The 27,048-nt window shown below is 45.3% G+C and overlaps 1 protein-coding gene across 7 annotated transcripts in view; it reads left to right on the top strand.

The window, feature by feature from the left end:
• The first annotated feature begins 23,905 nt into the window (after nucleotides 1-23,905).
• LOC101614373 (SSX family member 2 interacting protein) overlaps nucleotides 23,906-27,048 on the top strand; it is a 43,215-nt gene continuing 40,072 nt past the window's right edge. For 4 of the 7 annotated variants that reach the window (XM_045138456.1, XM_045138455.1, XM_004653651.2 and 1 more), the window contains exon 1: nucleotides 26,122-26,140. The gene's annotated coding sequence lies outside the window, so the exon portion shown is untranslated. Of the gene's footprint in view, nucleotides 24,001-24,060; nucleotides 24,081-26,121; nucleotides 26,141-27,048 lie in introns of those variants that run through there. The other 3 variants (XM_045138452.1, XM_045138453.1, XM_045138454.1) reach the window with 3 other exon arrangements.

The following is a 27,048-nucleotide window of genomic DNA, read 5'->3' as shown; positions in this document are numbered from 1 at the left end:
AATCAACCGCTTGCTTTTTATTTTTACCTATTTTGTTGTGTGTGTATGGGTGCACCAGGGCCTCTTGCCACTGCAAATAGGACACCCAATGCTCGCGCCACTTTTTGCATTTACTGGGTGGCTGGGGAATTGAATCTGGGCCATCAGGCTTTGTAAGCAAGTGCTTCTAACCACAGAACCATCTCTCAAACCCTTCAACTGGTTTTAAGCCTCATAACTACCATTAATTCAAAGAAATCTAGCAAACAAAATTTCAACTTTACGTTTTGGTGGGGAAAAAAAAATACATGCTTTGTAAGGGGGAACATGGCACAGTGAGTTCCTATGCATTCACTGAACTAGAAATTCTGGAAATGTGTGAGACTATGAACTGCCATGAGCACATGACCTTCTGGTTCCTGAATTGTTAGATTACAATTAGTGCTTTTTTGTCTTTTAGTCTTTCCACTGGACAAAGAACTCCAAGTTCAAAGCGATGTTTGTTTTGAGTTTCTAGTGGGTCCAAAGGGCAGGCCAGCCTGAGTGTGTGCGGGGCAGGAAGTGCCCTGGTGGTGGCAAAGCTTTCAGCTCTCAGCTGCACCAGCAGAATTTCTTTGTCTTGGTATGTTTACCAGATTTGCTTTTGAATGATACTTTTAAAATTCATTAGACCAGTAATAACTCGGTGGCATTTAACCTGATGGCTGGGAACAATGCTGTCTCATTACAGTGCTCTGTTCGCACAGTTACACATTAAGAAAAGCCTTTTCACTCTGTTCTCTGCCTGTTCAACCGAAAGGCACTATTAGTGTTTTGCTCTTAGCCATAAATCTCCCAACTCCATGTTTAACTAGTGATTCTAGCTATGGTATTTACTACTTATGGTTGTACAAATTCAGATCCATTAGACAGCTCAAGTTGGATTAAGAAATGAAGCCCAATGCATATTTAGAAAAACTAAACTACTGTATGCATAGCTGTGACCATAACTTCTTAGTCCTAGACTAAATGAAATGATAACCTCTTAGAAATCTTATGGCCAATGAAAGAAGAGTTGGTGGTTTACTTTTGTTGTTTCTTCAAAATGAGCACGTCATGCCATTTCTTGTCACGTACGTGAATGGTGCGCCTACCAGGCCCGTTCGGTTGGATGGCAGTTGTGGCTTGACCGTGGACTCTGGTCAGCTGTGCACACAGACCACCAGCGTGCTCATCAAAGAACCCATAGACAGAGATCTATGTCAAGAGCTTCAGATCAATATGGTCCCTACTGATCAATGTGACCCCTTCAAATTTCCAACACTGTCTGTGAGTCTGTCCATCAAGAGGCCCTTCACCAGTCAGTACCCCTCAAGCAGCACCTGAGCTCAAACCTATGGCCCTGGAGCTCAGTTCTCCAGGCATCCAGACTTTCCTGATCTTATCGAACCACCTGACTCTCTGCATGCACCTCCCTAAGGCCTCTTAGAACTTTGTGGTCTCTTGAACCCTTTCAAAGACAGTCTGTAGCCTACATATACACGTGTGACCTGAGAGTTAATGTTAGTAATTAAGGTCACGATAAAAGAATTTGCATTTACCAATAGTCATCTATTTTGGCACATGGAAGTCAAGAAAATGGACATAGGTGGTAAAGTTATTGTAACTCAAAAAATTATGGGGCTGGAGAGAGGGCTCAGTGGTTAAAGGCACTTGCTTGCAAAGCCTGATGGCCTGGGCTCAATTCCCCAGTACCCACATAAAGCCAGATACACAAAGTGGCACATGTGTCTGGAGTTCATTTGCAGTGACAGGAGGCCCTGACATGCCCATACTCACTCACTCTCTCTGTCTGCCTCTTTCTTTCTCTCTCTCTCAAATATATATATATATTTGTGGGGGCTTTTGTTTGCTTGTTTGTTTTTTTGGTTTTTCAAGGTAGGGTTTCACTCTAGCTCAGGCTGACCTGGAATTCACTATGGAGTCTCAGGGTGGCCTCGAACTCACAGCAGTCCTCCTACCTCTACCTCCCGAGTGCTGGGATTAAAGGCGTGCGCCACCATGCCCGGCTTCAAATAAATATATTTTAAAATTTTTAAAAAAATGTGACACTGTGGACAGGCCCAGACGTGTGTAGGTTTCTGGTCTGGTGTGCTCACAGCTTGCCTGGACATTAGCATTGGTGGGTCTGTCCGTGCCTGCTGGGGGCCGCGGCAGGCACTCGCGCTCATGTGGTCCTCGGTCTGGCTGCTGTGCAGCATATGCAGCTGTCTTATCGAATTATGGGAATTTAAAGAGCTTTAAGGTTGAGTTCCTCTGGGTCTACTTTTTTCCACTTTGGCATGCTGTGATGAAAAAGTAAATGATGTTTTGGGCTGGAAAGATGGCTTAGCAGTTAAGGCACTTGTTTGCAAGGCCTAATGACCTAGACCCGCCTAATGACCCAGTACTCATGGAAAGCCAGATGTACAAGGTAGCACATGTACCTGGAGTTCATGTTCAGTGGCTGGAGGCCTTGATGTGCCCACTTGTGCTCGCTCGCTCTCATTCTCTCTCTCTCTCCTTGCAAATAAATAAACATATTTCAAAAACAATATTGTTTTATATTTCCTTGCCATCTCTCTCTTTCTTTGGTTTTTCAAGGTAGAGTTTCACTCTAGCCCAGGCTGACCTGGAATTCACTATGAAGTCTCTGGGTGGTCTCGAACTCACGGTGATCCTCTTACCTCTGCCTCCCAAATACTGGGATTAAAGGTTTGCGCCACCATGCCCAGTTTACCATTTCTCTTCTCTGTTGAATTAGCTATACTTTCTGTAATCGTTATCTCAGAAAAGTAACCTGATCAGAGAAAGCAGAGATATGGCCCCTTTCCCGGACACCTGAGTTTCCAAAGGACACAGAAAACAGTGAGAGGCAAAATAGCTGAGGCAGGAAAAGAGATTCCTTGGTTGCAAGAAAAGGCAGGCATTGTGGGAAATAAATGCTTAGGATGCTCCTAGAACTCACTGAGAGGTTTTGTCCTACCTTCCAGAACATCGTGGGACTCAACAGGTGATTGCATTGAGATGTAGAAAAAGAAAGCGCTGTTACTTACACACTTCGTAGGCTGAGATGTAAACTCATAACATTAAAGGGCGGGGGACAGAACTCAGTGAGAGAGTGCTTGCCTCATAGGTGCAAGGCCCTAGGTGAGACCCCACTACTACAAAAAGAAATGAGGGAAATAAAATCATACTACACTTAAGAAAATAATAACAATAGTCAGTCTCAGCAGTGTTCTTGCTGAACTCCCATCGTTCTGACTTCAGCTTCCTTGATTGCCCTGTAGGAGTTCCTTGGTTTTAGATCTTACATTTAAGTCTTTAATTCATTTTATTGTCTGTTAGGAAAAGCTGGGGAAGAAATGAGGGAAAAGAGCTGGCTTCACAGCACAGTTAGCTTTATTCAGAGATGCTTGAGAAGGGCTCTGGCCAGGCAGGTCAAACAGCCACTTCCCTTACAGACTAGGGGATACTTATGTGGGGGCAGTGGGGACATTGGAATTCCTTGGCTTGCTGGTCGGTCCACCTTGCCTCAGGGCCTGGGCCACTTCAGGGAAGCAATAATCTGACAGGTGGCCATTCTAGGAATGTGATAATTGGGAGGGGTGGTTGGGTCGCTCTTGGGAAACAAAGGGTTACAATGAAATGGCATTCAATCCAAAAATGGAGTCATTTTGGTTCTAAAAGTCTCATGGGTGTTTTTTTTTTTTTTAACACTTTATTCAAGTCAGCATTAAACAAAGTCCACACATTGCATGTGATTGTCTGTCAATTTCTTTTTTCTCTTTATTTGTTTACTTAATGCTTAACCTGGTAGAAGATCCAGACCATCTGCCCCATGGATTTAACCTGCTTCTCCAGCCACTATTGGTTTCTGTAACCCTTGCTAATATTAAGTCTTACTTTAAATTTTCTCTCCATCCTTTCAGCTATCCATATATCTATAATATCATATATCCCTGTATAAAGCAAAAGCAATATATGAGAAAGGCTTGGTGATAGGAGGAAGTTATCTTTATTCTCAGTGGCTCTAAGGCTTTCACCAGTGAAATGCGAATCTCACACTTTCTTAATCTTAATCACACTTCCTAGAATCTTGAGACTCTAGAGTTTCCTCAGCTAGGCAGACAGGAAGCGGGGCCCTTGGTAGGCAGCTGTATTGTGGAGTACCCCAAGATAGCCACCTAAAATGATGGGGAGATGGCTCACTTCCTAATTCCTCACTTCTTTGCTGTGTGAGTGAATTTTCCTGAGGGATGGTTTTCTGAGACCTGTGCAGTATAAGCTACATCAGGGACCAATCCGTGTCCCCATCTTTGTTTAACTGGACCTACCATAGACTCTGCGCAGGAGGCCTTTCCTGAGTCAATAAACTCCCACTTAGGGTGGTAGATCCCCAGTTCTGGAACCCCCTCCTCCATATGAGGGAGGCATCTATGTCCTCTTGACCTAGTTTTACTTTAAAATAAACTTGAGGGAGCTGGAGTGATGGCTTAGTGGTTAAGGCACATGCCTGGGAAACCTAAGGACCCAGGTTCAATTCCCCAGGACAGACCCCCTTAAAGCCAGATGCACAAGGTGGTGCATGTGTCTGGGGTACATTTGCAGTGGTTAGAAGTACTGGTGTGCCCATTCTCTATCGAATATCTGCCTCTCTCTCTCTCTCTCTCTCTCTCTCAAATAAATAAATAAATGTTACTCTTTTAACTGCTCCTGCTTTCAAAATCTTCAGTTAGCAGAGAAATCAAAGCCCAACCCCCTAGATAGCAACACTTATTTACAGATGACTCGCCACCTCTCCAAACTCTTTATCAGAACAATGGCAAACATTAACATACAGAAGGAGTCCATTCGTCTGGGCTTTTGTGTTCTCTCCTCATGTTTCTAATTTCTTTTATTTATCAGACAATGTCTGGTGCTCTGGGATTGGTGATAATGCTGATCTGAGGTTATTCCTCCGAGAGTGACTTTCCTCTGATTACTCATAGTGAGTGGCTGATTCATTTCCATGCAGGCCTCCCTAGAGAAGCCTTCCTAGTGGGAACGCCCCTGGGAGGAGGCGGGCCTATACCTGACCGAGCTGGATAAACTCACAGCTGAGAACTCTTTTGGAAAACAAAGCGCTGGGGAGAGAGAGTGTCATGTTTTATTTGGATCGGGTTGTCGTTTGATAATAAGATACACCATTCCTGAGCCATTGCTGTGGCTTGTGTGTGTATGGACGTGTAAGAGTACAGTCGTTGTTTCCACCTTTGGCCTTTGGGTGACAGTAGCATTGGGTTACATTCACTTGCACCTCAAAACATTGTCATTTCCTCTTTAGAAAGTCCCCAGGTCCTGTCATACAGTGTCTGTGTGTGAGTGTATGCATATGGAAGCTAGCTGAATATATCCCCAGACTGACTTTGCTATAAATATTCCTCAGTTGCATATGGCTTCATGTCTATCTTTTGGAAGAGTACAGTTATTTTTATTGCATTTGCATTCTAGTTTATAACAACTTAATTTGCAAGCAGGAAAAGGGCTTGGACAAATAAAAACCTTAAATCATATTACTGGAGAAAGTACACATCGTGTTTGAATGTCAGCTTGTGAAGTAATATACTGATGTACTCAGAAATAGTAGCTGATGAACATGGATGGGTGCATTATTTTAGACAGGGACATAAGAAAGCTGTCATTCAGGTAGAAACCCTTGTGAAAAGATGAGATTTGCTACGCCGCAGAAAATAACTGTCTTTGCGTGCCTTAAAGATTGGAGGAGAATGAAAATAGGCAACTTGGGCGGACAGGCATAAATAATACTCATTTTTATGGCCTTGGCAGTTTATAAAATGCATTTTCTCATTTTAACCTTGTGACAGCCTTGTGGAATGTGATATTATGACCATTTTTTTGAAGAGAAATAAGCAAGGGAAAGAGATTAAGAGACTTGTTCCATATCTCATAGCCAATAAGCCCTGTAACAGGATTTGAAAGTGGGCCCTTGGATACCATCTGGATGCCTTCTCTTCTCCCTCCTCCTCACCAGTAGTCTAGGTTTCACTGTACTCTGAGCTGCCTTTTTCTCTGTGGTCTCCTGGTTGCACTAACTGATAGCTAACTAATTACTGTATAGTGTCTGTCATGGGCAGCTTTCTTCCCCTCCTTGGGATTTATTTTCTCAATCTTTAAGGTTTCTTCTACTTTTGTTTTGTTTTTTTGTTTTTTGTTTTTTTGAAGTAGGGTTTCACTCCAGCCCAGGTTGACCTGGAATTCACTATGCAGTCTGAGGATGGCCTCAAACTCACAGCTATCCTCCTACATCTGCTTCCCGAGTGCTGGGATTAAAGGTGTGCACCACCACGCCCGGCTCTTCTACTCCTTAAATGCTCTAATTCTTTCAGAAAACAAACTTTAATAAAGCACAGTTGGAAATGATGGCTGACATTTCGTGAGCTAACTCAATACATCCCTGCAGTGTTCACTATATTTTATGGCAACACTTTGGAATCACAGAGACACTATGTGGCTTGTGGTGGTTTGAATATAATGTTACCCCCTAGCCTCACATCCCTATGATCAAGCCTCATCTGATTCTCCAGCTGGTGGGGGTTTAGGAGGAAGAGTGTTAACGGAAGAGGTGTATCGCTGGGGGATGGACCTTGGGATTTTATAACTCAGCCCCACTTACCAGTGCCAGCCAGCTCACACTTGCTGCTTCCTGCCAGCTCACATGTGATGATGTGTGCCAGCTCCCTGCTCCTGCCAAGCTTCCCCCACCATCATGGAACTTCCTCTTGAAACTATAAGCTGGAAACAAACCCTCCTTTCCTTCCATACGCTGCTTCTGGTCAGGTGTTTTGTCCCAGCAGAGAGAAGGTAACTGCTACAAAGCTTGTCCAAAGTCCAGGTCCCTCCATCCTGTCTCCTCTAGATCACACCAATAGCCTCCTAAAGGACTGCCCTGCTCCCACTATGGCATCACTACCTCCATTATCCAGATAGCATTTGAGTAACTTTGTTACCTATAAATCTCAGGTCAAGTCCCATCCCACCTAGCTGATGAAAGCTCAGATTCTTACATTTTTCTTCACACTCTGGGCAGGTTACTATTATTCTCACTATTACAAATTGCCCATGCTGTGACATCTGAAGCATGTGTATATAGCAAAAGAGACAAAAAATGCTTGACAGGATCTGGTTAAGTTAAAGAATGTAGATGGGGAGCTAGAAGGATGGCTTAGTGGTTAAAGCATTTGCCTGCAAAGCCAAAGGACCCAGATTCAATTCCTCAGGACCCATGTTAGCCAGATGCACAAGGGATGCATGTGTCTGGAGTTCATCTGCAGTGGCTGGAGGACCTGGTGTGCCCATTCTCTCGCTCTCTCGCTCTCTTTCTCTGTCAAATAAATAAATAAATATAAATATATATATATATATAAAATGCAGGTGGGGAAATACCCTGTATTATGTGTGGGGGTGGTAAATATAGCCACAAGGACCACATGAGGAAAAGGAGAAGATGGGCGGGCCAGAGAAATCTGAAGATATTGTTCTGCTCACCTTGAAGACGGAAGAAGGCTAAGGAGTACAGGTAACCTCTAGAAGCTAGAAAAGGCAACCTAACAGGCCCTCTCCGGACTATAATCAGCATGTGGCCAAGGATGACTGTGAATGCAGCCCAAAACAAAGCTCTAAACTAATGTAAAACATGTTGAATTTTTTTTCTTCCTTTGGTTAAGTTTTTGGCCAACTTGATCGTGTAGTTCTCAAAGGTGAACTTTGTAAATGACAAGGTCCTGTTGCAATGTCAAGCAGTTGGATGTCTGCCTGGAGTCTGCGGGGGGGGGGGAGGGGGCCTGCTCGCGCCTTGAGTTCAACCCAGTTTTTTTTTAAATTGTTATTTATTTATTTGAGAGCAATAGACAGAGAGAGAAAGAGGCAGATAGAGAATGGGCGGTCCAGGGACTCATTTTACCAAGTCTCTCCTTACTGGTGACTTTTTGTCAGTCGCCACTGCCAGCTTCCAGGGTTAGAAGCAAAGTGGATCCATTTAAAAGGCCTTTGCTGACTATGACACTTTAATTACCTTTAAAGCATATAGAAATGATTTTCCGTATATACAGTAAATTCAACATAGTTTAATTTTGTAATGGGAAAACTCAGTTGTCCATTTAGCTCCTTTCCAAGAGGCTAAATAAAAAGAAACTTCAGGGCTGGAGAGATGGCTTAGCGGTTAAGCACTTGCCTGTGAAGCCTAAGGACCCCGGTTCGAGGCTCCATTCCCCAGGACCCACGTTAGCCAGATGCACAAGGGGGCGCACGCATGTGGAATTCGTCTGCAGTGGCTGGAGGCCCTGGAGAGCCCATTCTCTCTCTCTCTCTCTCTGCCTCTTTCTCTGTCTGCCACTCTCAAATAAGAAAATAAAAATAAACCAAAAAAAAATTAAAAATTAAAAATTAAAAAGAAACTTCAAGGGATGCACAAGTGGTTACAAATGGGCAGTGCTTTCCTCCCGCGATAGTGACAGCGGCATTAATAGCACACATACTAGGGAGTGTAGCTCTCCTGAGACACGTCTTTGGGGACTTGTCAGGAAAACATGGACGCTGGGCTTCAAAGACGTCAGCGGATCACTGTGGAGTACTGAAGGCACTGGAAAATGTCAAGGGGAAACAAAGTGTCCGTTGACTCTGAGGGCCCAGGCAGGAGTCCACAGTGTCGTTCCTCAGCCCCAGCGTCACTGTGGCTGGCCTTAAGGAGGGCTGGGAGAAGGGAAAACAGCACACTGCTACTAGCCTTCCAGGGGAAGAAAGGCTATCTTATTCCCAGTTCCGCCATCCATAACCCTCCAGCTGGATCCCTCTGGCCTATATGTTTATGCGTCTGTTTTTTTTTAATTTTTATTTATTTATTTGAGATAGACAGACACAGAGAGAAAGGCAGATAGAGGGAGAGAGAGAGAATGGGCGCACCAGGGCTTCCAGCCTCTGCAAACGAACTCCAGACGCGTGCGCCCCCTTGTGCATCTGGCTAACGTGGGACCTGGAGAACCGAGCCTTGAACCGGGGTCCTTAGGCTTCACAGGCAAGCGCTTAACCGCTAAGCCATCTCTCCAGCCCATGCGTCTGTTTTTTAAAATATTTTTTACTGGGCTGGAGAGATGGCTCTGTGGTTAAGGCACTTGGCTGCAAAACCTAACAACCTGGGTTTGATTCCCTAGTACCCTTGTAAAGCCAGATGCATAAAGTGTCACATGTATCTAGAGTTCTTTTGCAGTGGATAGACTCTGGTGCACCCATTCTCTCTTTCTCTCTCTCTCTCCTTACCTTCCTCCCTTCCTCTCTCCCTCCCTCCCTTCCTTCTCTCTTTCTGCTTGCAAATAAATAAATAACATCAAAAGTATTTTTATCTGAGAGAAAGAGGGAAGAAAGAGAGAGTGAGCAAGTGTATGAACATGCCAGGGCCTCCTGCTGCTGCAAATGAACTCCAGACACGTGGGCTACTTTGTGCATCTGGCTTTACATGGGAACTGGGAATCAAACCTCTGCTCTCAGGCAATGCAAGCAAGCACCTCTAACCACTGAGCCATCGTCCCACACCTGTTTACTCATCTGTTAACTACTTAGACCAGGGAATACAGAACTCTGGTTGCAAAGAGTGAGTGTCATGCCTACCCCCTGGAACCTAGGATAGTCTCGACAGTCCTAAAGTTGCTTTAGGGACAGCTGGAATGCAGCGCTTTGTTCAGGAGAAGTAGGGTGTTGTCGCCGTAGGAGGAACAGACTGTAGGCAGTCAGAAGAAACATGCGCTCCTGCCCTCTCCAGCTGCTCAAGATGGAGCCTCAGTCACCAAGACTTTCAAGCAAGAGAGATATTTTTGAGGATTTCTTTTTTTTTTTTTTTCTGAGGCACAGCAGGTGGGAATCCTTAGATAACACTGCGTTGCCCCCAACCTACTTCACGGGCCTCAATGAGCCATCTGGTTGGATCTGACTGTCCTGTCTTCCTGTGCTGTTCACAGTGCCCAGCTCCAATCTCTTTGCTTATAAAGCCAGCTAGCAACATTCAAATGGGCTGGCTTCTTAAAGTGTTTGGATTCTGAACAGTTCTTCATGTTTTAGAAGTGAACACAGCAGTTCTAAAAATGTTGGCCTCTCAAGGTCTCCAGCAGCTTGTGGGTTTTCTGTTTGGTTCATTGGCTTATTGTTTGCTTCTCTTTGTTCCTCACCATAGTTGGAAAAAAGAGAATATATTTTCTTATCATCAATGAACCTTATACTAAATAAATGATACACAAAATTTTTACAGGTTATAAACTTTGAATACTTACTGGAAATAGAGAGCCTGATGAATGGAGAGGTATGGGTTGGATGGACCATCTGTGGAAGTATTGAAATGATCAGTAATAAGCCAGGTATGGTGGCACATACCTTTCATAAAGTCCCAGCACTCAGGAGGCAAGATGTAGGAGGATGGTGGTGAGTTCAAGGCAATCCAGAGACTACATAGTGAATTCCAGGTCAGCCTTGGTTAGAGTGAGACCCTACCTTAAAAAAAAAAAAAAAAAGGGATAATGTCAAGAATAACGATAATAAGAAGGGAGGAGAAAAAGATGGTAAATCTGCTGTTGAAATCTCCAACAAATGTGTGAAAGCGGTAAGGACTGGAAGACAGGACCACAGCAAGGAGGCTGGAGTTTTTGAGCTAAGGGCCTTGCAGAGAAGGTCAGCTTCCCCCGCGTGGTGCTCTTGGGAAGCTGTGGAGCCTTTGTGAGGTGGAGCAGAGCACAAGGTCTTTGAGTCATTGGAAGTGTGTCTGCAAAAAGACAGAGGAACACCAGCCCCTTCCTCTTTCTTTTTTGCTTCCCAGCCCTGAGATGAGTGGCCTCCCTCACCAGTTGCTCCTGACAATGCTGTGCCCGCTGTCCACAGGTCCAAAGGCTGCAGGGCTACCTGACTGTGGACGGAAAGCTCCCAAACTAGGAGCCAAGGCAATTTTTGCCCCCTTTATCCGCTGATTGTCTCAGGCACTTGCTATTTAACAGAAAGCTGACTACTATCAAGACACAGTGGTGCACACTGTTTCTCCCAGCACTTGGGAGGCTGAGGCAGGAGGATTGCCAGGAGTTTGAGGCCACCCTGGTTCTAATTCTAGGTCAGCCTGGGCTAGAGGGAGAGATCCTACCTTGAAAAACAAACAGAAAAGAGACTGTCTGATGTCATGAGCTTCAAAGTAATTGAAGATAGGAAGTGGGGTACGGACAACGGTTTGGGAGTGACAACCAGGAGCAAGAATGACATCACCATCACCTGGCAGCCCAGGTTGAAGATGAGAAGAAGGAGAAAACTGGCTAATGAACATTAGAACCATAAGGGATTCAGAACATCAGTTTCCCACCGGGCTAGAAAGCAAGGAACTGGGCTGGAGAGATGTCTTAGTCGTTAAGGCGCTTGCCTGCAAAGCCCATCGACCTGGGTTCAGTTCTCCAGGACCCACATAAGCCAGATGCACTTGGTGGCACATGCGTCTGGAGTTCATTTTCAGTGGCTGCAGACCCTAGTGCATCCATTCTCTCTCTCTCTCTCTGCCTCTTTCTCTCAAGTAAAAATAAAAAAAAAAAAAAAAGGAAGGTGAGGAACTGCCGGGAGAAGAGTGTGGGTGGAAGAGAATCTCCTGGTGACAGAGGGAGATGAGAAGGCCAGTGGAAAACTCTGACCCGGAAGCTTGGGCGCTTTGAGATCACTGAGGTGATAACTTAAGACAAGGCAGGGTGATCTGGTGGAAACATTAATTCTGACTATTCTTGGAACTTGAGTCGGGACATTCCGAGGCAAGGAGAGAAGAGTGACTACGTTCACTGCTCTCCAGATGAATGGAGAATGCTTCTTTCCTAACAGCTGCTCATCTTGATTAAGGTCCTGGGTCACGGCTTAGTGGTTAAGGCGTTTGCCTGCAAAGCCAAATGATCCTGTTTGATTCCCCAGGACCCACGTTAGCCAGGTGCACAAGGGGGCACATGCATCTGGCATTCATTTGCAGTGGCTGGAGGCCCTGGCATGTCCATTCTCTCTCTCTCTCTCTTTCTCTCTCTGTCTCTTTGTCTCAAATAAATAAATAATATATATATTTTTAAAGATCCTGGGTTCTTCCTCGGTTATTAAAATCGCTTCCTGGATTTTCCCACCAATCTCATCTCTCTCCGATCCATTCTCCATGTTTCTGCCACAATGGCCTTTGTAAATCATTGAGCAATCAGGGGGCCTCCTTATGCCAGGACAGATTTCTTGATGATGGATTTCTTTTTTTTTTTAATTTTTTGTTGTTTATTTTTATTTATTTATTTGAGAGCAGCAGACAGAGAGAAGGAGGCAGAGAGAGAGAGAGAGAGAGAGAGAATGGGTACACCAGGGCTTCCAGCCACTGCAAACGAACTTCAGACGTGTGCGCCCCCTTGTGCATCTGGCTATCGTGGGTCCTGGGGAATTGAGCCTTGAACTGGGGTCCTAAGGATTCACAGGCAAGCACCTAACCACTAAGCCATCTCTCCAGCCTGATGATGGATTTCTTGATGCTTCTAGGTAAGATGCACCATGGGGCTGGGGGACAGGTGGCTCGAGAGATGGCTCAGCAGTTAAAGGCACTTGCTTGCAAAGCCTGATGACCTCAGTACCCACATAAAGCTAGATGCACAAAGTGATTCATGTGTCTTGAGTTTGGTACTCTGTCGGCCCTCCCTCTCTCTTAAATAAATAAATAGTAAAAGGATGTACCATGGAGGGCTGTAGCTAATGATAATACTTCCTGCTCAGGGTTTTTGCTAAGTGAGGAGACTGTTGCTGCCCTTGTCACAGGGAGAAAAACAATGAATAATTGTGAGATGTGGATATATTTATTTGTTTTGCTATGGTAGTCATTTTACTATGAATATATGTACATATTTTATTATTTATTTATTTGTGAGAGTGAAAGAGGCAGGTAGAGAGAGAGAATGGGTGTACCAGGGTCTCCAGCCACTGCAAATGAACTCTAGACGCATGAGCCACCTTGTGCATCTGGCTTATGTGAGTCCAGGGGAATCAAGCCTGAGTTTTGGCTTTGCAGGCAAGGGCCTTAACCACTAAGCCATCTCTCCAGCTCTGTACACCTTATAAACACATACACCACACACACACAATAGCATTTACTTTTTTATTTCTTGCATGTGCATGGGGTGTATGTCTAGTATATATGTATGTGTATAAGGATATAGGGTATTCTCTAGTCCTCTTCTGCCTTGAGAGAAGTTCTTGCTGAACCTGGACCCAGCCAATATGACTATACTGGCTGACCAGTAAGCCCCATTGATTCTCCTGTTTCCACCCACCACAGGACTGGGTTTCCAGGCATGCATGGTCATGGCCAGATGTTTATGTGGGTGCTGGGGATCAAGTTCCACGTGAATCAGGCCCTCTTGAGCTCTTGTGCTTATGCAGCAAGAACTGTAATCCACCTGAGTCATCTCTCTAGCCTCACATTGGTTCCTTAAGTTGACCAAGTGAGTTGCCCAAACAGGCTTGACAAAGGCAGTTTACACAATTTGTTAAAAACAGCCTAAGTTAAGCAGAGTGAAGATTCAAATCATGAGCTAGGAAGATGGTTCAGTGGATAAAGCACTCGGCATGAATACGGGAACTCAGACCTCCAGAACTCACATAAAGCAAGACAGCTAACACTAGTGTCTGTAACCCAAGCTCACGTACAGTGATAAAAGGAGGCAGAGACAGAAGAATCTGCCGGAAGCTCAAGAGCCAGTTAGAACAATGAGAAACCCTGCCTCTCAGGCTGGCTTCAAACTCACAGCAATCCTCCTACCTCAGCATCCTGAGTGCTGGGATTAAAGGCATGGAAGGTTGGAGAGATGGATTAGCAATTTAGGCACTTGTCTGTGAAGCCTAAGGACCCAAATTCTACTCTCCAGATCCCATGTTAGCCAGATGCACAGGTAAGGCAAGCGCAAGGTCGCACATGCCCAGTAGGAGGCACAAACATCTGGAGTTTGATGTCAGTGCCTGAGGCCCAGGGGCACCAATTCTCTCTCACACACACTCTCTCTAAAATTAAAAAAAAAGGGCAGAGAGATGGCTTAGGGGTTAAGGCATTTGTCTGCAAAGCCAAAGGACCTTGGTTCAATTCCCCAGGACCCATGTAAGCCAGATGCACAAGGGGGCACATGCGTCTGGAGTTCATTTGCAGTAGCTGGAGGCTGGCACACCTATTCTCTCTCTCTCTCTCTCTCTCTCAAATAAATAAATAAAAATAAAGTTTAAATAAGTAAGTAAAAAATGTTAAAAAGGTATGGGCCACCATGCCTGACAGCACCACCCACCTTTTTAAAAGACATTTTTTCATGTACCATCTGCCTCTTTTTGAGACAAATAAATGAGTTTGGCTGAGTAAGGAGACCTTGGGATTTGCCAAACACCGCCTTCCCAGCAGTGGACTTAGGAGTGAGCTCTTCCCCTCACCAGGCTCTTTAGAGGTTTCTGAGGCTCAACCTCAGGCTCTCACGGTTGCAGTCACTTTACCAACTGAGCTCTCTCCCCGGTCTCCAAGTCCCACTTTCAAGGACTGTGCTGGGCTGTCCCTTGACAGACAAATAAACAAATAATAAATAAGTAAACAAAATAGGAGATGGGTGAGGTATAAGATTATTCATCCTAGATCAAAAGGCAGCATGTTGGAAAAAATTGAAAATATGTTTATTTCTAGAGTGGTGAGAAGTGTTCAGGGTTTTGTCATCACCTTTTATAGCCACGGGCATTTCCATTCTTCCCATTTAGGATGTTTCCTCCCCACCCTAACCCCCACACTTAGGACTAAATATATCACCCAACTTTCAGCTTCTAGAGGGTCAGAGTTAACCGGGGCTTCAGGCAGATCATGTTCAACAGTTTTATCTTTGTGACATGAAACTTGGGAGAGTGGTTTCTGATATCATTGCATTTCTTCACTCTTTCTAATTGCCCTCACCTCCACATCTCATTCTAAATTTAGGTTTTATGTCCACTAGCATATTCTGCTTCAGAAGACTGCAGAGAGCTTGAAAATCCTCATCTGAATAATGCTGGCTTTAGGAGCAGCTGCTGTGAAAAAATAAATCCAAGAGATCCCAGCAACCAGAACACAATCGCTTTTCTTCTTAAAGAGACAGGCACTATTCTAATTGATCAAAACAAGAGATCTCAAATCTGAAATTTTATGTGCGCATTTTACTCAGCAGAGAGGTCCTTTCCACAAGACTTCAACTTGAGCAATTATTTGATTAAATTCACTGACCATGCAGAAAAAGAACTGCCTATTGATATATAAATGAAGATATACAAAAAGATAAGATTGACTCACCAGTCAAGAATACAAAGATATATGTTTGGTTAATTGTGGCATCTTAGGTTTGTGTAGTGTCATTGATAGCACACAAAACTTTCCACTAAAGCCATCTGATTAAAAAAAAAACCAACAACTGGGTTTTAATTGATGACAGATACAATTTCTTTATGGGAATTCAACAAACTAAGAGATGACTTACAGAGTGGCTGAATGAATGAATTTGCTATACAAAGGTCCCACTTATTGTACAAAAGGATATGTCATGGTTTCCTATGACTTGACTTCGTTAATATATTTAAATGCGATTTAATTTTTAAATGTATTACATATTTTTTTCTGAAAAACATTTATTTCATAAAGCAAATATAAGCAAAAAAGATAGTTCTGTGGTCTGAAAATTTCAGAATAGCGATAAATCATGTTGTAAAAAGTGGTATTTATCACAACGCTTTCATATTTCTGGCCTCATTAAAACAGCAAATAAAGAAAGTGGGGTCAAGTAAAGCTTTCTTAGCTCAGGTATAGCATTTTAATACTAATCATAGTCTTCGGCATATTATTTATTTATTTATTTTTGGTTTTTCGAGGTAGGGTCTCACTGTCACCGAAGCTGACCTGGAATTCACTATGGAATCTCAGGGTAGCCTCAAACTCACAGCAATCCTCCTACCTCTGCCTCCCAGTGCTGGGATTAAAGGCGTGTGCCACCATGACCGGTTTAGGCATATTACTTTAATACAAGTCATAAACACTCTTGCTATGGTTTGGGTCTTAAAATATCCCATATAGGCTCATGATACACACACACACATACACACACACACACATATATATGTATATAATTTTGTTGTTATTGTTTGAGGTAGGGTCTTACTCTGGGCCAGGCTGACCTGGAATTCACTATGTAGTCTCAGGGTGGCCTCAAATTCACTGCGATCCTCCTACCTCTGCCTTCCGAGTGCTGGGATTATAGGCATGTGCCACCATGCCTGGCTAGGTTCATGTCTTTAAAAAAATTTTTTTATATAATCATAGAAGTTGTTAATAAAAAAATTTTGAAAAAAAAATTATTTATTTGAGAGAGAGAGAGAGAATGCATATACCAAGGCTTCCTGCCACAATAAACAAACTTCAGGCACATATGCCACTTTTTATGTACGGGGCTTTACACGGGCACTGGGGACGCAAACCCAGGCCGTCAGTCTTGGCAAACAAGCCCCTTTAACTGCTGAGTAATCTCTCCTGACTTAAAGCCTCAGTTCCTAGCAGATATGCTACAGGGAGGCAACAGATCATTTAAAAGACGGAGCCTAGTTGGAGTAAATTAGGTCAGGGGCTTGACCTTGAAGGGAATATTGAGACCCTAATCGCTCCTAATTTCTTCGCTTCCCTCCCACACACAGCAGGGCGTGAGCGGCTCTGCTTCAACACAAGCTCCGCAGCACCAAGTTCTGCCCCACCACGGGCCCACAAGCAATGGAGCCAGCCCCTCATGAACTGAAGCCCTCTAAAAAATTCACTGTCTCTTGTGATGGGCAGGTAATATGATGGAGAATGGAATTTCAAAGAGGAAAGTGGCGGGGGGAATTACCATGGGATATTTTTTTATAATCATGGAAAATGCTAATAAAATTTTTAAAAAAATAAAAGAAAAAAAGAAAAATAATTCACTATCTCAGGGATTTGGTCAAGGTGCTGAAATGCTGAATAGTACAAGTCCTACATTGCTCCTTCTTATTTCATTATTCTATTTAACCAGTGCTTTATAAATCCCAGACTCTTTTTTTTTTTGTGGCTTGTTTTACTCATATGATGGTTTCCACTTGTGACATTTGATCATGTTTATACCATATATATTTATCACAGCTTCAGATCACTTGAGTGTGTGTGTGTGTGTGTGTGTGTGTGTGTATAAATATATATATATATATATATTTTTTTTGGTGACTATCAGATAGAGTGCTTTTGGTTGTGAATAATAGCAACCTAACTAGTAGTGGCTTAGAACAACACATTTATTGTTTACTAAACAAACTGTTAAGGTGGTTCCAGACTGGCTTGGAAGTTCAGTGATGTCCACATTGACACAGGAGGCCAAGTCAAGATTTCAGTGCAAGTAGTTTATCTCAATAAAATAAAGCCAGTGGAAGGCTGTGTTTCCTTACAATATTCTCTCTTCCTAGGAGACTTCTGAGTTCCTGGTATAGACAGATACCTTGACACACAGCACTTATTCAATGAACATTCATCTAGTGTAGAAGCGACTTTCAAATAGGACATGGGCGATTAGGATAATGTGAAATTAAAGGATGCTTGGCTGCAGAATCAAATTGGTTTGAATTATCCAAATTAATGCTGGTGTTCTTAATCAAAAATAATCCTTTCTAGCCGGGCGTGGTGGCACATGCCTTTAATCCCAGCATTCAGGAGGCAGAGGTAGGAGGATCGCTGTGAGTTCCAGGCCATCCTGAGACTCCATAGTGAATTCCAGGTCAGCCTGGGCTAGAGTGAGACCCTACCTCAAAAAAACAAAACAAAACAAAATAATAATAATAAAAATAATCCTTTCTAAAGAACCCATAGGGCAAAACTCTGTAGTCTTTAATCAGACTTCAGTATAACTGAAAGACATTTTGGGGTTGGGTATAATCCCTTCATTCTCCAGAAGGCCCTTTTGCCACCTGAGCAAGGATCTAAATCTCAATTTTCAAGTTCGAGAGAGTATAATAAGCTGAATTGCTCTCAATGAGAGTGGGCTAGAGGCTTCTGTTGTGAATAAGGTTAGTCCGTGTACATACCTCTGTGTGCGCATGTGTGTGCATGTGTGACACAGAGAGAGACAGAGAGAGAGAGAAAGAGAGAGAGAGAGAGAGAGAGAGAGAGAATGTTTATTGGAATGTAAGAGGGATTGAGCAAAAGCCAAGTGGCTGGAGGAGGACCTGAGAGAAGACATGTGTGGTAGTGTTTTGTAAAAAGTGAACTATTTTAGGCTTGAGAACCAAACTGTTTCATATAAATTATAAAAGCTTGGCATGGTTTCACACATCTATAGTTGCAGCTACTTGGGAGGCTAGATCAGGAGAATCAGTTGAGTTTGGAAGTTCAAGACCAATTTGAGCACATAGACTCCATTAAAAAATAGTTGTATGATACTCTGTATGATTGGATGATAAAGATGAGTATTGGGGGCTGTGGAAATGGCTTAGCAGTTAAAGCATTTACCTGCAAAGCCTAAGGACCCCGGTTTGATTCCCTAGGACCCACAAAAGCCAAATGCACAAGGGGGCGCACGCATCTGGAGTTCGTTTGCAGTGGCTGGAGGCCCTGGCGTGCCCATTCTCTCTCTCAGCCTCGTCCTCTGTCTCTCTCAAATAAATAAATAAATAAAACATTTTTTTAAAAGATGAGTTTTAGAGATGGCTTAGCGGTTAAGTGCTTGCCTGTGAAGCCTAAGGACCCCGGTTCGAGGCTCGGTTCCCCAGGTCCCACGTTAGCCAGATGCACAAGGGGGCGCACACGTCTGGAGTTCGTTTGCAGAGGCTGGAAGCCCTGGCATGCCTATTCTCTCCCTCTCCCTCTATATGTCTTTCTCTCTGTGTCTGTCTCTCTCAAATAAATAAATAAATAATTTAAAAAAATAAAATAAAAGATGAGTTTTGGTCAAGAATGTGAGTTAAAGGCTGGAGAGATAGCTTAGTGGTTAAGGCACTTGTCTGTAAAGCCTAAGGATCCAGGTTCAATTCCCCAGTTCTCATGTAAGCCAGCTAGGCAAGGTGGCACATGTGTCTGGAGTTCATTTGCAGTGGCTAGAGGCCCTGGCACATACATATCCATTCTCTTTCTGTCTCTCTGAAAGAAAGAGAGAAAGAGAGAGAGAAAGAAAGAACAGACAGACATAAAATATTAAAAAACCATTTAGGGCTGGAGAGAGGGCTCAGTAGTTAAGGCACTTGCCTACAAAGCCTAGCAACCTGAGTTTGATTCCCCAGTACCTATATGAAGCCAGATGCACAAAGTGGCGCATGTACCTGGAGTTTGTTTGCAGCAGCTGCAGGTCCTGGCACACCCATTCTCTGTCTGTCTGTTTCTCTTCATCCGGTATTTCTCTGCTTGTAAGTAAATAAGAAAAGCAAAATAAATTTTTTTAAAAGGCACTTGAGTTAAGATCATCGAAATGCAATATCAGATTTTAGAACACAGCTTCTTTAATGCTGAGAATGATTACCTGTCATTCACATGTGTGTATATGTTGTATATGTGTATATGAACACACCACTTTTTCTGAAGATAGTATGCTTCTCTCTTAGAAACACAGTCTAAGAACATTCTGGTTGGTGCCTGACTACCTTCCTATAATTCTTTGTTGGTTGCTTGACTGATGGTATACGTTAAAATTAACAAATCAACTTTGGGAAAAATAAGGAGTTAGGAACCAGTGTTTTAGTGCTTGATAAAATTCATCAGATGTTCTTATTGAAAGAGTCTTTAAGGCTACAGAGATGTCTTAGAGGCTAAGGCACTTGCCTGCAAAGGCTAATGACGTGAGTTTGATTGCCAGTACCCATGTAAAGCCACATGCACAAAGTGGCACATGCATCTGGAGTTTGCCTGCAGTGGCTGGAGAACCTTGCATGCCCAATCTCTCCGTCTGTTTCTCTTCTCTCTATTTTTCTCTGCTTGCAAATAAATAAAATGAAATTAAATTTAAAAAGAAAGAAAGTCCTTTCATGGCTGGGGAGATGGCTCAGCAGTTAAAGGCACATGCTTGCAAAGCCTGATGGCCCAGATATCAATTTTCTAGCATACACACTGAACCAGAATCACAAAGTGGTATGTGGTCTAGAGTTTACTTGCAGTGGCAAGAGGCCCTGGTGTACTCTTTCTCTCCTTCTCTCCCTCCCTCTCCCTCCCTCTCTCTCTCTCTCTCTCTCAAACAAATAGATGTTTCTGTCCCTGCCAGTAAATGTTTTTCTAAAGCCCTTTCAAAAGAAATCATAGAGCAAACCACTCACTCAGCAACCCAAACTGAAGTCTAAAGCACTAAGAGGAGAACATCCAGGCATGTGTCTAAGGGGTACTTGTATGAGGCAGGATGGGGTGAAGGGGAGGTCCCAAGAGGGTCAGTTTGGATAGACTGAATAGGAGTGACCTGCCTGCTTTTCTTGTAAACTCAGCCAGCACTTTATAAGCAGCTTACATTGTCATTTTGACTGCTGCTACTACTGACCCAAACCCAAAGAGACCAGCCAGCCAGAAGTCATTTTAGCCAATGTAGCATGGTGTGGTGTTGTAGTCAGCTCCATGTTGCTGGGACAAACATCCAACGAGACAGTTGATGGGAGGAAGGGATTTAGTGCAAGCTTACAGATCCAGGGGAAGGTCCAACAATGGCGGAAGAAGTTAGACCCTTTCACAAACCCAAGCAGAGAGAAACCGCCAATGACCAACATCACAAGCATGAACAGCCAGAACTCAAACTGCTCTCTCCACACCTTCAGGCTGGAATTTAGATCTGCCCCCAAAATATCCCTTGGGGCTGGTTCCTGGAATCTGTCCTCAGCGACACTTCCTCCGGTGGGATAGATGGAGACCCAAGTTACAAGATTGATTTTAATAAAGCACCTGAGTCTATGGGGCCATACATTTACACTATCACATTCAAACCACCACACGTGGCTTGTCAGAGAATCTTGGTCTGGCTTTTTTAACTCTTAGAATTATTACTCAGTTTGCAGGCTAACTATTTTCCCAAAGCTCTACTTTAGTCTTTTTTAAATGTTTTTGTTTGTTTGTTTCTCTTTTTTTCCCCTACAGAGTAATGGATTGCTAACACCTATGGGGAAGATCTGAAGTCCCTTGGCCCTTGAGCTGTGTTTCAGACTTTTTAAAATTGTTCTTGCACACAAAATGAAGCCATGAACACAGAGGTATCTAGCTCAGTATCTATCAAGACTTGGTTTATCCACTCTGCTCTCCCTGAAAAGGTACTCCTGGCCAGAACCCAAAAGTAATGAAAACAGAACCATTAAGCAGAATTGACTCAGCCCATATTCTTCTCCCTTCCAGCATGCAGGCCTGACAAGAAATGTACGTCAATGGATTCAGAAATCACTGAAATAACCCAGCTGGTATGTATTACAACAGCAAGCCTCATGAGTTAGCCCATTATTGTCCAGATCCAAATATGCATGCCCGGAGAAGCTGGGTGACTTGAGTGCTTGCTGAGGTATTTGAAACACTTGTTTCTAAAGACTTATGAACTGAGTTGGGGTGGCTCAGAAGCTATTCATTTTAGCAGAATTCAGATCTTTTAAAGTCCCAGTACATATACCTATAAATATGGCTGGGGAGATGGCTCAGTGGATAAAGAGCTGGCTGCGCAACTCTGAGCACCTGAGTGCTGAAGCTCAGTCCCCGTGCTGGAGGCTGTGGTGGGCTTCGGCAGTCCCAGTGCGCCTGCTGTGAGAAGGGCGGTGAAGACTGGAGAACTTCATGGAAGGCTGCAAGTCAACAACATCCAGAGAGCTGGATAAAGAAGGTAGAAACTGAGGAACAACCAGAAGGTTGTCTTCTGATCTACACACGTGCACAGTGACACATGTGCTCACACAGTGAGAGACTGAGGAACGTTTAAAAAATTATTTTATTTTTATTTATTTATTGGTTTTTTGAAGTAGGGTCTCACTCTAACCCAGGCTGACCTCGAACTCACTATGTAGTCTCAGGCTGGCCTTGAACTCACAGCGTTACTACCTCTGCCTCCCAAGTGCTGGGATTAAAGGCATGTGCCACCATGCCTTGCAAAAATTTATTTTATGTATTTGAGGGAGAGGGAGAAAGAGAGAGAGAGAGAGAGAGAGAATGGGTGCACCAGGACCTCCAGCCACTGCAAACGAACTCCAGATGCATGGGCCCCCTTGTGCATCTGGTTTATATGGGTCCTGGGGTATTGGACTTGGGTCCTTAGGCTTCACAGTAAAATGCCTTGACCACTAAGCAATCTCTCCAGCCCTGAAGAGATGGTTTAGCCGCTAAGGTACTCACCTACAAAGCCTAAGGACCCAAGTTCTTCTGGCTGTTATCTACCTGTGTTCAACAGCGTGTAATGCACCTCCACTGAGACCCCTGGCAACCAGGATTTCCTCAGGCCAGGGCTGACCACATGGCCTACTTATGTGTGCGCCTAGATCATTCTTCCACGTTGGAGATCAGAGCATGCCCCTTTAGATTTTCTGTGTATTTTGCGTTCTTCTTTCATACTACTTTGATTTCTAAGTGCTCTCAGGAGCCTCTTTAGAATGCCAGACCCGTTTCTCTCCTCTTGAGTCAATCCCTTGGCTACACACGCACATCTTTGTAGGCTTCTGGTTCTTATCTGATCCTTATCCAGGGGATTTTAGGCTGAGTGGTGGAGGAGGGGCTGGCCTGACCCGGGGCCACGAGCTGCGGCTTTACATTTTCCTTGCACATATTTTGCTCAGTAGGCGGGCGTGGGGCATTTTTGCGCAACTTCTAGCTCAAGAGCGCTACTTGGCACACACCTTTAATCCCAGCACTTGGGAGGCAGAGGTAGGAGAGTCGCCACGAGTTCGAGGCCACCCTGAGATTACATAGTGACTTCCAGGTCAGCCTGGGCTAGAACAAGACCCTACCTCAAAAAAGAAAGTGCTACTTCTCACCCTTCCTCTTGCGGCTGTCTTCCTCCCATGGGTCAGATTGTTTTTTTTTTTTTTTGCACTAGTTTTAATACATGTATATGCTTTCCACATGGGAAGGAGATCCCATGTAACCAGGCTGGCCTCAAACTCCGTACTACATAGGCCAGGATGATTTTGCACGTTCTGATCCTCCTGCCCCGACAGGTGAGGTGACACCACGTCCAGTTTAAACGGTACAGGAGATCATACAGGGTTTTGTGCATGCCACCCTCGCCCTAATTTTACGTGCAACTTTCTGCCAGTCGGCTTGTTTTGCACGCACGACTCCCCAGGCTGCCACCTCCCCTCCCCGGGGCCTGACCTAGTTCTGGGTGTCGCTTGGTGTGTGGCTGTGTCTCTCCACTTCGACCAACGCACGTGGCTGTCCCCGGAGCTCCGATTCGGCTTTATGGTTGGGGTTCAGAAGCCGGGGGTCTAAAGCATCCCCCGGCAGAGCCCGGGGCCCCGATCTCGGGGTGCGTGTGTACGCGAGGAGAAAACAGGGGGTGGGGGCTGGGAGCGGCTCCGGGCCGGGTGAACCCCAGGGCGTAACAGGTGCCACGGCCGCAGCTGCGCCCGCCGCGCGCCTGGGTTTTTTTTTTTTTTTTCCTTCAGACCAATGAGGCCCGCGGTTGTTCGTCGCCTAGCAACTGGCGGAGCCAATGGGCGACGGCCGAGCCCTGGGCGCCTGCGCACTGGATGCGGGGTGGATTCCCTGGAACCCTGGAGGGGGCGGGGCCGGGCCGGGGGGCGGGGCGAGCGGGAGCCCGCGGCTGCGGAGCGGGAGGAGGAGGAGGAGGAGGAGGAGGAGGAGGAGGAGCGGCGGCCGGCGCGAGCCGCTGCGTCCCCGGTGCGGGCCCGCGGGGCTGCGGGAGCCGCGCAGAGAGCACGCCCGAGCGGTGCGGTGCGGAGCGGACCGGGCCCCTCCGCCACTCCCGGGGAGCCGTGCCGGTGAGCAGCGCGGGCCCGCAGCCGGGGGATGGATTGTGACGCGCGGGGCCCGGGGCTGAGCGGCGGGGATCCGGGCAGAGGTGAGCGTCGGCTGCACCTGGCTCGGCGCCCCGCGTCTCGGGAGCTCGTTGGGGCGGTTGGAGAGCGTTGGATTCCCCGCCGCGCCTGGGCCGGCCGGGAGGTGGACGGTGGGTACCAACTCGGGGCATCTCGGCACCAGCATCCCGGCTGGGGGCTTCGCCGCTGCTGCCCACCGGAGGGCTCTGGCCCCACATCCCCCAGACCTTGCCGGGATGCCGCGAGGTTCCGCGGTGCCCGGGCCTGGGGACCCGAGTCGGAGGGCAAGGCCCGCGTGGGGCCGTAGGGGCTCCGGGCTCGGCGATTCGTCGGTAGCCGCCGCAAGAGGCAGTCGTTAAAGTGACTTTCTGAGTGGCCCGTGGCTGCTGCAAGGGAAGGGCACCCGGTGCAGTGATGAGGCTAAAAGTCTAGGGGAAGAATTGTCGTCGTCTGAGAGGTGCAGGCATGCTTTATTTTTATGTTTATTCTTTTGGCCTGGAATTTTCTAGTTATAAAGTACAGTTAAGGCCGAATTGTGAATTCCCAGCATCTCGGAGCTTGTGCTAATCGCCCAGTTATGCAAGTCACTTGGGCCCAGGAAACAGAACCCGCTAAATTATTGGGCCTCAGCGTAAAATAGGAATGTTTTAGGTGAATACTCCTTACTGGAGGGTCCTCAGCTGTGAATCTCAAAGTCATTGCCAACGATGCTGATACAGCAGTTGAATTACAACTGAGATTTTTCCATTTTCTGGGAGGGATAAAGTCAGTCATTCAAAGGTTGAGGATTAGAAGAGGGACTCCTAAGGGGGAGGGGGAGGGGGCCCAGACGCAAGGGTTCAGATCTTGTACTTTGGAGTGGCAGCTCATAGTAGTGGGTGTCTTAGAGTGTTACGGTTCTGGAAGGTTCAGAGGTGGAAGAAAATGCTGGATCCTGAGCTAGGAAGTTCTGTAGGACTTGACACATTCAAGGGGCCGAATAACATTTAAAAAGAGATCTGGAGAGAAATGACTTTAGGAAATGCTGTGTTGAAGCCGGGCGTGGTGGCACATGCCTTTAATCCCAGCACTCGGAGGCTGAGGTAGGAGTATCGCGGAGAGTTCGAGGCCACCCTGAGACTGCATAGTGAATTCCAGGTCAGCCTGAGCTAGCATGAGACCCTACTAAAAAAAAAAAAAAAAAAATGCTGTGTTGAAATTTAGAATTTAGAGCATGGGTCCAGCCCCATCAAACCTGTATTTATCAAATCTTTCTCCATCACAATCAGTCTATGGGAAGCTCAGGTGATCCATTCACAATGAACAAGTGAGAAAGGCTAGAACGGAATTTGACACTCTGTCTTGCTTGGTGGCGGTGAAAGTTCTTCAAACAAAAATGGTTCTTTGAGAAGAGGATGAGGAACTGGTGGAGGTAAAAAGCCAAGGCTTTTGGGGTAACCAGCGGAGCCTCTCCAGCCAAGTCATCCTATACCTTCTCATTCCCCATCTGTACAGTGAAGATAAAGAAGCCCCCCCCCCGGGGGGGGGGCAAAGTGACGTAGGTGAAACAGCTTGAAGATAGCTGCGGAGGCTGGGTTATTCCAGGGTGCGCAGGAAGCGCTCCCCGACTCCCTGGGTCCTGTGACAAGACTTGTTAAGCCTTCATGTCCTAGACATGCCGAGGCAGATGTACATGGAGGGAAAGGTTAGCTGTTGACTTAATTTCTCAGAGGCCTCAAGGCCGGCCCAGTTAGGTTAAACCTGACACATGTATCTGCTCTTTGGCTGAAACTGGCTGGAACTGGCCAGTTTTGTAAAAGGAGATATTCGAATGCCCTCTGTGGCGTGCACTTAGACTTCAAAAGCTGAAGATACTCTGTTCCACAACCGTGTGGCTTGACTTCTCAAGCGTTAATCAGAGCAGTAAGCCTGGTGTGAGAGCAAGTGACTTTCATTCCAGTGAACCTAGGAGGCTGAGGCAGAAGGATAGCTTGAGCTTAGGAGTTCCAGACTGGCCAGGGCACCATACTGCATTTAAAAACAAAGAAAAAGCAATTCCAAAGCATGTCCGCTTCCTGTTGTACCAAGGGCCCTGCTATGGAAGGTAAGTGCTCTACCACTGATTTATATTCTGGCTTGCTTAATTTTTTGAGACAAGAGTTGCGCAATACTATGTTGCCTAGACAGGCCTTGAACTTGTAGTCCTCCTGCATTAGCCTCCAGATAGCTGGGATTATAGGTCTGTTCCACAGGCCTGACTTCAAGGCTCATTTATTTATTTATTTATTGGGTTTTCGAGGTAGGGTCTCACTCTAGCCCAGGCTGACCTGGAATTCACTAGATGGTCCCAGGATGGCCTCGAACTCACAATGATCTTCTTTTTTTTGTGCCTCCTGCCGGCAATTTTTTTTTTTAAGTGAGATTTTTCTCTATCTTAACAATAGCTGTAGATCTTCCCTTAATGGCTTAACCTTTTCCTCGTAACACAAAAGAGGTTTTGGTGGTGTGTGGGTCTGTGCTGGGTGATGGATAAGGACATCATTGGCTGGTAATGAACATTTCTTGAATGCAAAGCTTGATGAGATGAGACAAGTACACCATCCATATTGGTCATGGAAAATAACCTAGAACATGCCTTTTGATGGTGGGCCAGTATTTCCTGTCGTCCGAGCAGATGTACTGAGTATCCCCTAGTGATGGATTCCTTCCAGTCATTTAGAAAACGCTCAACTGGTACTTGCCTGTTAAGCATTAAAAAAAAAATGAGTGTTCCCTTAAGAACTTGATATTTAGGAATTTTTTTTGTGTGTATTAAAGGTGAAAGGACAAAAGTGCAAACGTGGGAGGGCTTCAGAGAGGAAAGAATTTCAGCTGTGTCCTGCTGGAGCTGAGTTCAGCAGGCAGCTGGTGCATTCTGAGAAGCTGCAGGTGGTTTGGTAGTTGACCTGGGGGAATTGCATTGCAGATAAGATTCAAGAACAGGGCCGTGAACCTTGACCAGCAGGTGATCAG

Source organism: Jaculus jaculus, chromosome 19 (genome assembly GCF_020740685.1).
Source record: "Jaculus jaculus isolate mJacJac1 chromosome 19, mJacJac1.mat.Y.cur, whole genome shotgun sequence".
Lineage (NCBI taxonomy): Eukaryota > Metazoa > Chordata > Mammalia > Rodentia > Dipodidae > Jaculus > Jaculus jaculus.
Note: the sequence above shows the minus strand (reverse complement) of the source record. Positions and strands in the feature narration are given on the sequence as shown.